Source organism: Miscanthus floridulus, chromosome 3 (genome assembly GCF_019320115.1).
Source record: "Miscanthus floridulus cultivar M001 chromosome 3, ASM1932011v1, whole genome shotgun sequence".
Classification (NCBI taxonomy): Eukaryota; Viridiplantae; Streptophyta; class Magnoliopsida; order Poales; family Poaceae; genus Miscanthus; species Miscanthus floridulus.
The window spans coordinates 29,114,991-29,124,807 of NC_089582.1; the positions used below are offsets into that span (position 1 = coordinate 29,114,991).

Genomic DNA, 9,817 nt, shown 5'->3' on the forward strand with positions numbered 1-9,817 from the left:
CAGGCAAACAAACACGATGCTCTCGCATGCACCGAGTCTGGCCACTGGGAGCCAGGTCCCTAGATGTGAGCCAGGCTGGGCTTATCCACAAAACAACATGTCTTAAAAAACTACGGTTAGCAAGCTCTCACTTCTCTAAAAACTTACTCTCGTTACAAGGGTATGTGAGGTCTGGTTTTTGCGCCTTTTGCAAGCCAATTCAATTTTTGGCCGTGCCCAACAATCAAACAACAGTTTGCTCTTTGCTGTATAAGACTTAGTACACTGCCCGTGCTAACGCTACGGAAATATGAAAACATGCATATTAAAACAATCAAACAACAGTTTGCTCTTTGCTGTATAAGACTTAGCATTTACAACTTAGTTGGTTATCATTTAGCACTCAACACGCACCATGCAAATAAACACTTGATCAGAAATTCCTTTTTAGTGAAATTGACTTAAATCTCTTCAAACACAAAAAAAAAAAAAAAAAAAAAAATCAAGCCTTGCTGAAGACAAAAAATGTTTGTTGCACCTGAAACTTTCTAACTTTCTCCATATCAAATGATTTTTCATCATCCCCAGAGCCTAATATCATTGAGCAAACTTTTCCATTCATTCACAAATCATTCTCAGTAGCCTAGTGACAAGGTCATTATACGATCAGGAAGGTCATCCCATTCAACACTTGTCAGCATGGCGTAGTCTACTCTTCAAAGGATGTTATTTGTCAGATAATTTGCAGCATAGCCATCATCTTCAATGTGTTTATAACTGACAGAGATCATACCCCCCATTTCGCGACTACCATGGTTGTCGTGGGAGGCTCTAGGGCATCCGGTAGGGGAGGCTTTGTTGCTGGTTTTCACGACGCAGATATTCCACGAATTTATGGTATCTGCAAAACAGATATCGTGACAGATCATGACATGAGGCCTTGACTTCATAAAAGAGCAAAATATTATGGAAAGTGACTATGAAAATGCTTGAGAAATAAATACGGTTCACATGTTTCTGAACAGCAAAAAATTCATACAGAAGGCATATTGCACATAAAAAAAGCCATACCCTTTAAAAAAAGCATATAGAAGGCTACATCACATTCATTTGTGCTAGCATCGTCATTTTCATGACCGAGCGATCCAGGTCGAACGTGGCAAGTAAATTTCCTAAAAGATTGATCTTGTTGAGTTGCTATTGTCAATGCTAAGTTATCTACCCAACAGATACAATTGCAGCCCACTTCTTAAGGTTCTCCAGCAGCACATCCTAAGCACATGTAAATCCATTCTAGAAATTCATATGTACTCGTTGCCTCTTCTTTAATTTTCTATTGCACATTCTCACTATACAGATCATCAAGAAAAAAATGGATTTACGTATGAAAATAAAAGAAGAGGCAATGAGTATATTGCCCGTGCTAACATTACGGGACACGTTAAGGACAAACTTAACTGATATAAATATGCATGTCCGACAGTATCTAAAAATGCATACACAATAATAAAAATAAAAGCCATCAGATCCTGGACACAAATTTGTACCTCTGACATTGAAGCAAGTACTTGTCCTGACAGTTGATTAGGCATGTGAATATCAGTGATGCACTTCAAACAGAAATCCAGTCTCAAATTCAGAGCACATACCATGCACTATCAAAACTCCAAAATAGAAATCCAGTTTGGAGGCAACAACACTGCTAACAACTACGGAAAGGTTTGATACAATGTACCCCATTCCGCAGTCAACAATAAGCTGGTACTCTGGATCCTCCTCAAGGATGGAACCTTGATTATAGAAGTTAGTGCCTTTCTTGTTAGTTTTCATTCTTAATATTCTACTGATAAAGGCTGAAAAAAAATATTCTACTGATAAAGCATTGCAGTCAACAATAAGATGGTACTCTGGATCCTCCTCAAGGATGGAACCTTGATTATAGAAGTTAGTGTCTTTTTTAAGTGGATCTTCAACTTTCTGCAAACAAACGATGAAGAGGGAAGATTTTTACAGTAAGTCAGCGAATCCCCTGAGGGAAAACCTGTTAAAAATCCAATTACACAAAATAGAATTAACTCACAGGATAGCCTTCATTTTCTGACAGTTCATCTAGATCCTCAACATCTCCATCTCGGCGCTGGAGCAGGTGGCGTCAGTGCCGGGCATGCACCACATACCATTCAATCAGATATTTTTATTCGCATCCACACATTGCTATATCCCATGGTCCCTCTAATCTATGTTACTTCCAGTTGCTCCAATCATGTAGCTTTCAGAGATCAAATCACGTAGCTTAGCATTCAGGAAAGGGGAGTATGTAGTACCTATTGCCGTAGCTTTCAAAGATCAAATCATGCGTTCCAATGAGGAGTGGCTGCTGCGATGAGCTCTGTAGGAACAACATCCGTGCGTGAGGCCATGTGGACCAAGATCGGCACAAGGCACCAGAGCCAGCCGCTTGCCGTTTCACGACCCTGCCCAACTGCGGTGGCGCTATAACAGAAATGGAAATTCCTTGAATTTCATTGTTTTAAATTAAACTATGGTCCTAATATAAAACTAACAAGAAAACAATTGTGACCGTGCCACTCTCGTTTGAGGTGAACATAATAATCAACACCTATCATGTACCTTGAACTGTTCGTAATGCTTCAGAGTGTTATAACTTATACAACCTCTACAATAGGTAGGTTTGCAGCCATATTCCGAGCCAATAGAATTACAATAGAATAGACCATATTTTAGTTGTCCTAATACTCGTAACCTTTTGCAAAACCATAATGCATTGTTAGAGTAAGTAAACCACCCATAATATACCTACGAAAATCAGACCTTCACTCACTGTTGGTAACGGTGATTTGGTGATAGCCTCTGAGCTGACAGATTCAAGCCAGGATCATGAGCAATAGCGAGTCCATGATACCTTGAGTGACATCAATTCAGCACTCCACTGCCTGCCTCCTCTGTCTTGAGTTCTTTGTTCTTCTTCAATCCTCGTCTTCACTCTCGGCTTCACCATCCGGTGCTACAAATGCTTTGTCTAGAATTGGAAGGCTACCATCGCCTGGAACACCTCCACCATCTCCAACTCGATCTGCGTGCCCTTTCCCCTTAGGCTTCAGTTCCAGCAGCTGCAGGGCCCTCGCCACTGCCAGCCCTCTGCTCATGCACCCCTTATTGTGCGGCTCCTTCACCACGAGCTTGGACTCGAACATCCTGTCCTCATCCAAGCCGTTGTCGACGAAGAGCAGAACGATAGGGTTAGGGGAAGGAGCGGGGTGAAAGAGGGGACGAGGCGGCGCATCGCCATCATCGGAGGGGAGAGGGTCCAACCGTCGAAGTCCATCTCCTCCACTGGTCAGTTGTTGGATGCATGGTCCATTAGGCCCGCTGTTGTGCGGCGCAGGCCGGATGCGGCGGCGTCGGCGAGGCGCGCACGGAGGGAGGCAGCCTCGTCCCCTCGGCGGTGGCGGCGCGGGCTTGGAGGCGACACTCAGCCTTCATCCAAGCAGCGCAGTGGCAGATCGAGGCCGCCCCGACGTTCTGGCCGCCGCATCATATCCTCGCCCGCTACTTCTTCTCCAATGCCGTCGGCGTCGGTGGCGGCATACGAAGGGGCCAACAGACGTCCGCCTCATGCGCGTGGGAGGTCAAACATGAGCCATCGGATTTGATGAGTAACGAGAGAAAATGGCTAAGAGATAATCTGGTGTATCCGTTTTGATGTTGTTATATTTTCTGGGTGTATTCATGGGTGTGGATGTAGCATATGTCATAACTGTGGAGCGGGCATTTGTTGTATGGCTGTAGATTTATTCTAACTGGTATATTATAGGGGTATATATATAGTAGACAGTAGATAGATAGTTTTGGATTTGAACCAAACTTACGCTAACCAAATAAAATTTGGCAGCATGAAGTAGAAACCATACCTACTAGAGCGAGCAAAATGAGAGCCCATTTTAGGCTCCGTTTAGTTGCCAAAAAATTTTGCATAGTAACTGTCACATCGAATCTTGCGGCACATGCATGGAGTACTAAATGTAGACGAAAAAAAAAACTAATTACACAGTTGGTCGAGAAATCGCGAGACGAAACTTTTGAACCTAATTAGTCCATAATTAGACACTAATTACTAAATACAAACGAAATGCTACAGTAAACTAAAATCCAAAAAAAAAATTTGATCTAAACGCACCCTTAGCATGCCTGCCTGCCAGTCTGCCAACAGCGGAGGAGTTGTCCAACCGTGATCGGGTATAATAAATGTATCTTTTTGTTTGCTTTTAAGTTTAAAATAATTGTATCTTTCTAAACACCGTTTATCTAATTAATGATCTGTTTTCACCATTGTGTTGTCTCGATTAAATCTACAAATTAAGACACATGTTGACTATGTTTGGAAGCTTAAAACATTAGTGACATGTAGGCCGGCCACACATGTCATGCGTACAAATCTTGACAAACTTTGTTTAGAAACAACTGAAACACCATTTTTCCTCCAAAATTTGGCGCCACTGAATTTGGCTTGGTCATGAACCAAACATCAACTTACATGCCCCATTTTGGCATTGCCCATGTAATTAGCTAGGTCAATTTTTCTAGACTCTTGGCCTCAACGTTGATCTAAGGATGTGTTTGGTTGGGAGACTACAGAGAATGAGACGGTCTATCTCTGTTTTCTAGAATATGACAGTTCTATTTTAGTGTTTGTTAGAAAGATGGAGTCATTCTTGTCTTTTGTTTGGTTTGATGGGACTGGGATGGCTCTTTATTTATGACATTAGCACTACTGCACTAGGCATCTGGCACACATCGCGGCTGACCTCTGCATGCACCACTGATCTCTCTCATCCACCTAGTGGGGTTCACCGAGGCCCGAGTCTCGCCCGATCTCTCAAGTCCAGGTGGGGGTTCGTCGGAGGCCGAGTCTTGCCGTATATTTCCCGTATTCTTAAGCTCACAGAGTCACCCTCTCCTGTCCGCCCAAGCTCTCTGGGCAGGAGGTGTCCGCGAGGACGAGGCTCACCCGACTGCCCTATGCACCATGGTCGTCGTCCTTGCAGGTCACAGCCGTGCGAAGCCGCCCCTAACTCAATCTTCTTCATGCACCAACTCGCCAAGGCTATTATCGCCGCCCCCACTATGCTCCATGCCTACTGCTGGCACATCTGGTTTCTTAGCTCCATCTGCCATGGAGGCTTGCGCAGAGAGCACAAAATAGAGCACGAGCGAAGAAGAAACGGAAGTCCACGTTGTAAACTAGGACGAACTTGTGCGCTTTTTTTTGAGGGACGAGCGTACTCTAGGGGCCTGTTCGCTTAACTACTTTTCAACCAAGTCAGCCTATTTTAGTTTATTCTCTCTCACATAATACTATTGAATCAGCCGAAACCAGCCGGCTTATATACCAGCCGAACAGACCCTAGATCTATAGGGAATATTCCTGGTGAGATGTCTTGACTCCAACTCTCTTATCCAAACACTAATAAAGTAGTAGGTCCATCTCATTCTATCTCCGGAAATCCTTAGAACCAAAGGATACTTGAACCAACTCCACAAGCACTATAAAACAATTTCCTAATTTAATTTTGGCCCTGTTCGGATGGTATGGTTCTGGAGGAATTTGGATGGTTCGGAGGAATTCTGGAGGAATCTGTGAGAGAAAAATACTGTTCCGGATGAAAAAAGAAGCGGATCAAGCCGGGTTTAAGGGCACGCGAACGGGTAAAATAGAAAAAAAAAACCTCCAAGATTTTTTATAAAAAAAAACTTATAATAAAAATAAGAAAAATCTCGTATCCAACTCTTTAGGGTGTGTTTGGTTGCCCGCATAAGGGCAAACCAGGCTCTCCGGATGCAGCTTGCTCATGTTTGGTTCCCTGGCCACCCTCCCGACCCAGGCTCCGCTTGTGCAAAAGCCCTCTCCTGGCCTGGCTCGCGAGGAACGCCCAAATCGGCCGTTTTTCTTCAGCCTGGCTCGCTCCGTGCTCCCGCGAGCTCGCGCGCCTAGCGATTCCGTGCGCGGGGAGATGGCGCGAAGATCCTAGGGTTACCTCCCCCGTTCCCACCATTCACCGCCTATATATCTTCCCTCCCACCGCCTCCCTCTCTTCTTCTTCTTGTCGCTCCCCGTCTGCGCCGTCGGTAAGCTCCACCTCCTCTTCCTCCTCCTCCCGGTGTTCTTGATGGATTCGTGGCCTCCTAATGCCTATCCTCTATCTCGATTTGTTGCAGGTGCCGTGGATTTGCGTCCTCTCAAAGTAAGTGAGTTTTCCCCTTCTCTTTCTCCATTTTTCTGTGCGATTTGAAACCCTAGGTCACCATTGTTTGTTGATCTCGCTGCAGGCACACCAGATCTGATTTCTTGGCTGTTATTGCGGTATGGATCCTTGTTCTTAGGTCTCATTTTGTTTTCTTGTTTTTTTCAAGTAAAAATCCTATTTTGTGTATGCTAATCCTCTTTTCTTTGCTTGTGTGCTTGCAGATCTGAGCTCCCTCACCTGCTGGGTTGGGCTTTTGCTGGTGCTGCTGCTTGTTGATGTGGGTATTTTGTATATCTACTCCCCCTCTCGCCTCCTCCCTAATCTGTACCGTGCGATAGTGAGTCCTGCGTTCTTGGATTCGGATGCATGTCCTACTTTGTGAGATTATGAGCAAGTATATGAAGTTGCCATTTTGTCTGAGCTATTATCCAAGTCTGTGATGATTCCTTTTGTCCTGAGCTATTGCCTTAGTCTATGATGATGCCTTTTTTCTGAGCTATTGCCCTAGTCTGTGATGATGAAAGTCTTATTTTTAGCATGTTCTAGTATATGATGAATCCTTTTTCTAAGCTTTTGTCCAAGTCCATGATGATGACATTGTCATTCTGAGCATTTGTCCTTAAATTCCATTCATTTTTTCTAGATGGACTTGGAAGAGAAGAGACGCATTCTTTTTGCTTGTGCTACTGCTCTTATCACTGCTATGTATGCCCTATTGTTTGCTAGACTTAGAATGCTTCAGAGTCAGCGGCCTTAGATCAGTTATGGTCCAATGAGCATTAGGGATGAGGAGCGCCAAAGGAACTTGAACTTAATTTACAACTACAATGATATAGAGTGTGTGAACATGCTTAGAATGAGAAGGGCACCCTTTTTTAGTTTGTGCAACTTGCTTAGGGAGAAGAAGCTACTTGCTGACAACATAAATTCTTGTGTTGAAGAGCAAGTTGTAATGTTTCTCCATATTGTTGGTCATAACCAACGATTTAGAGTTATAAAGCAAAACTAGAGAAGGTCTATAGAGACAGACCACCGCCATTTTAAAGATGTATTGTATGCTATTGGTGAGCTTAGACAAGAGATGATTAGACCTCCAAGCAATGAGACACCAGTAAAGATTAGCAACAGCCATAGATGGTATCCTTACTTTAAGGTAAAAAAAACCCTGTCATATAGCTGTTAGGATATTGTTGCATTAGCTCATATCAATTTACTATGCAATTTTGGATGCCATGTAGGACTGCATTGGGGCCATTGATGGGACTCATGTATTTGCCAAAGTTCCAGCCAAGATGCAAGCTGCATTTAGGGGTAGAAAGAATGCCCCCACACAAAATGTGCTAGCAGCAGTTAGCTTTGACTTGAAATTTACCTATGTGCTGGCTGGTTGGGAGGGATCAGCTCACGATGCCACAATTCTTGCTGATGCATTACAGAGAGAGGATGGGTTGAGGGTTCCACCAGGTAATTAAATCAACTATGATAATAAGAAGCAAATGTAACTATAAAATGATGAATCTAATTGAACTCCACATTTGTTTTAGGCAAATTCTTCTTAGTAGATGCTGGATATGCTTATCGGCCTGGATTTCTTCCTCCTTATCGAGGTTGTAGGTACCATCTTAAAGAATATGGGAATAGAAACTACCCAACCAACCCAAAAGAGTTGTATAATTTGAGGCACTCTAGTTTGAGAGTAACTGTAGAAAGGGCATTTGGGGCTCTGAAGAACCGTTTTCGCATCATTGACACCAACAAACCATTCCATCGCTTGAGGACACAAATCAAGCTTGTGCTTGCATGTTGTATAATGTATAACGGGATCCTTAGTTTTGGGGTTGATGAGGTTATTCCAGAAGAGTTCTCTTGGATACCAAATGACACAAACAGTCAACCCCATCCTGCTCATATGGATGATAATGCTGCCTAGGCACTTCAGAGGGATGAATGGGCTAATCACATGTGGGCTAATAGGGGTCTTTCTAGAATCTAGAGTTCTATTATGTATCATTAAGTTGCCTGTAATTCATTTTATTCATGGACAAATGCTACTTTTTTCCTGTGATTCTATACTTGATCTGAGACTTTGGGCAATAGCAATGATGTTTTTTTTTTCTATGATACTACACTTGATCTGAGACTTTGGGCAATAGCAATGATGTTTTTTTTCTATGATACTACACTTGATCTGAGACTTTGGGCAATAGCAATGATGTTTTTTTCTGTGATACTACACTTGATCTGAGACTTTGGGCAATAGCAATGCTGTTTTTTTCTGTGATACTACACTTGATCTGAGACTTTGGGCAATAGCAATGATGTTTTTTTGACATAATACACCTATGTTGAGGCTCTGGGCATGTGCAATGATGTTTTTTTTCTGTGATACTACACTTGATCTGAGGCTTTGGGCATGTGCAATGATGTTTTTTTCTTGACATAATACACCTGTGCTGAGGCTTTGGGCATGTGCAATTATGTTTTTTTCTTGACATAATACACCTGTGCTGAGGCTTTGGGCATGTGCAATGACATTTTTTCTGTGATACTACACTTGATCTGAGGCTTTGAGCATGTGCAATGATATTTTTTTCTGTGATACAAAACACCTGTGCTAAGGCTCTGGGCATGTGCAATGATGAATTAGGCTATGGCTAAGAAGATGATGCCTGTTGATGAGCTTGTGTTCCCTGGACTGGATGGTGGTCTTTTGGCTGGTGACAATGTGGTTGCTGGGGATGATGTGACTGGTTTCATACCAGCATCACAGGAACCTGCTCAGCAGAGGACTTCTCTGAGGTGGACTGAGCCCATGTCTGCCTTTGTGCTGAAGCAGATGTACCAGCTCATTACCACTGGAGTGAGGACTGATAAGGGCTTCAAAGAAGTGCACCTGAACAAGGTGGCAAAGGCCCTGCAAGAGTTCTATGGTCATGATGTTAGTGGTACCCAGGTGTACAACCACCTGAGGAAGTGGAGGCAGAGGTGGGTGAAACTGTCCAAGCTGAGGGACCTTAGTGGAGCTCAGTGGGATGAGGACAACTGCATGATTGTTCTTGAGGAGGAACACTACAATGGTCATACCAAGGTGAGCAAGAACTTGTGATACTACAACTTGATTTGTTAGATGACTCTTTGAAACATTTTGTCATTATGGCTAACAAGGGACAGTTCATTATGCAGGACCACCCCAATGATGCTCCACTGCTCAACAAGCCCATACAACACTACAAGCAGATGATGGTCATCTTTGCCAATGGTCAGGCAAGTGGGCTATGGGCTCTAATGAGCCACTTGGCACACCATCTGACTGTGCTGAGAGCTCACTGAAGACTGAGATCCTGAACAGTGGCAAGACTGTGACTCCTGAGGATACCAAGAGTGGGGGAGGAGTTGGTAACAAGAGGAAGAGATCTATGCTGGCAGAAGAGGATGTTGTTTCTGTTCACTGGCATGGCAGAGGCAGTGAAGGATGTTGCTGATGCTATTAGGTCGACCAAGGTTGAGGATTCTCACCCTGAGCTGTATGGTGTTGTTATGTTTGTGCCAGGCTTCACTGAAGAAGCACTGAT

The 9,817-nt window shown here is 43.5% G+C and overlaps 1 long non-coding RNA gene across 5 annotated transcripts; it reads right to left on the reverse strand.

Annotated features, from left to right (window-relative positions):
- Nucleotides 1–385: 385 nt before the first annotated feature.
- Nucleotides 386–3,607, reverse strand: LOC136545328 (uncharacterized). Of its 5 annotated transcripts, XR_010780990.1 has the most exons (5): nucleotides 3,313–3,607; nucleotides 2,797–3,195; nucleotides 2,060–2,472; nucleotides 1,527–1,956; nucleotides 401–880 (listed from the first exon to the last, which is right to left on the reverse strand). It is a non-coding gene; the product is annotated as an uncharacterized lncRNA (long non-coding RNA). The 5 variants fall into 5 exon arrangements; XR_010780989.1 differs by having other exon boundaries at nucleotides 386–880; nucleotides 2,060–2,368; nucleotides 2,797–3,607; XR_010780992.1 differs by having other exon boundaries at nucleotides 391–880; nucleotides 2,812–3,607.
- Nucleotides 3,608–9,817: the final 6,210 nt, after the last annotated feature.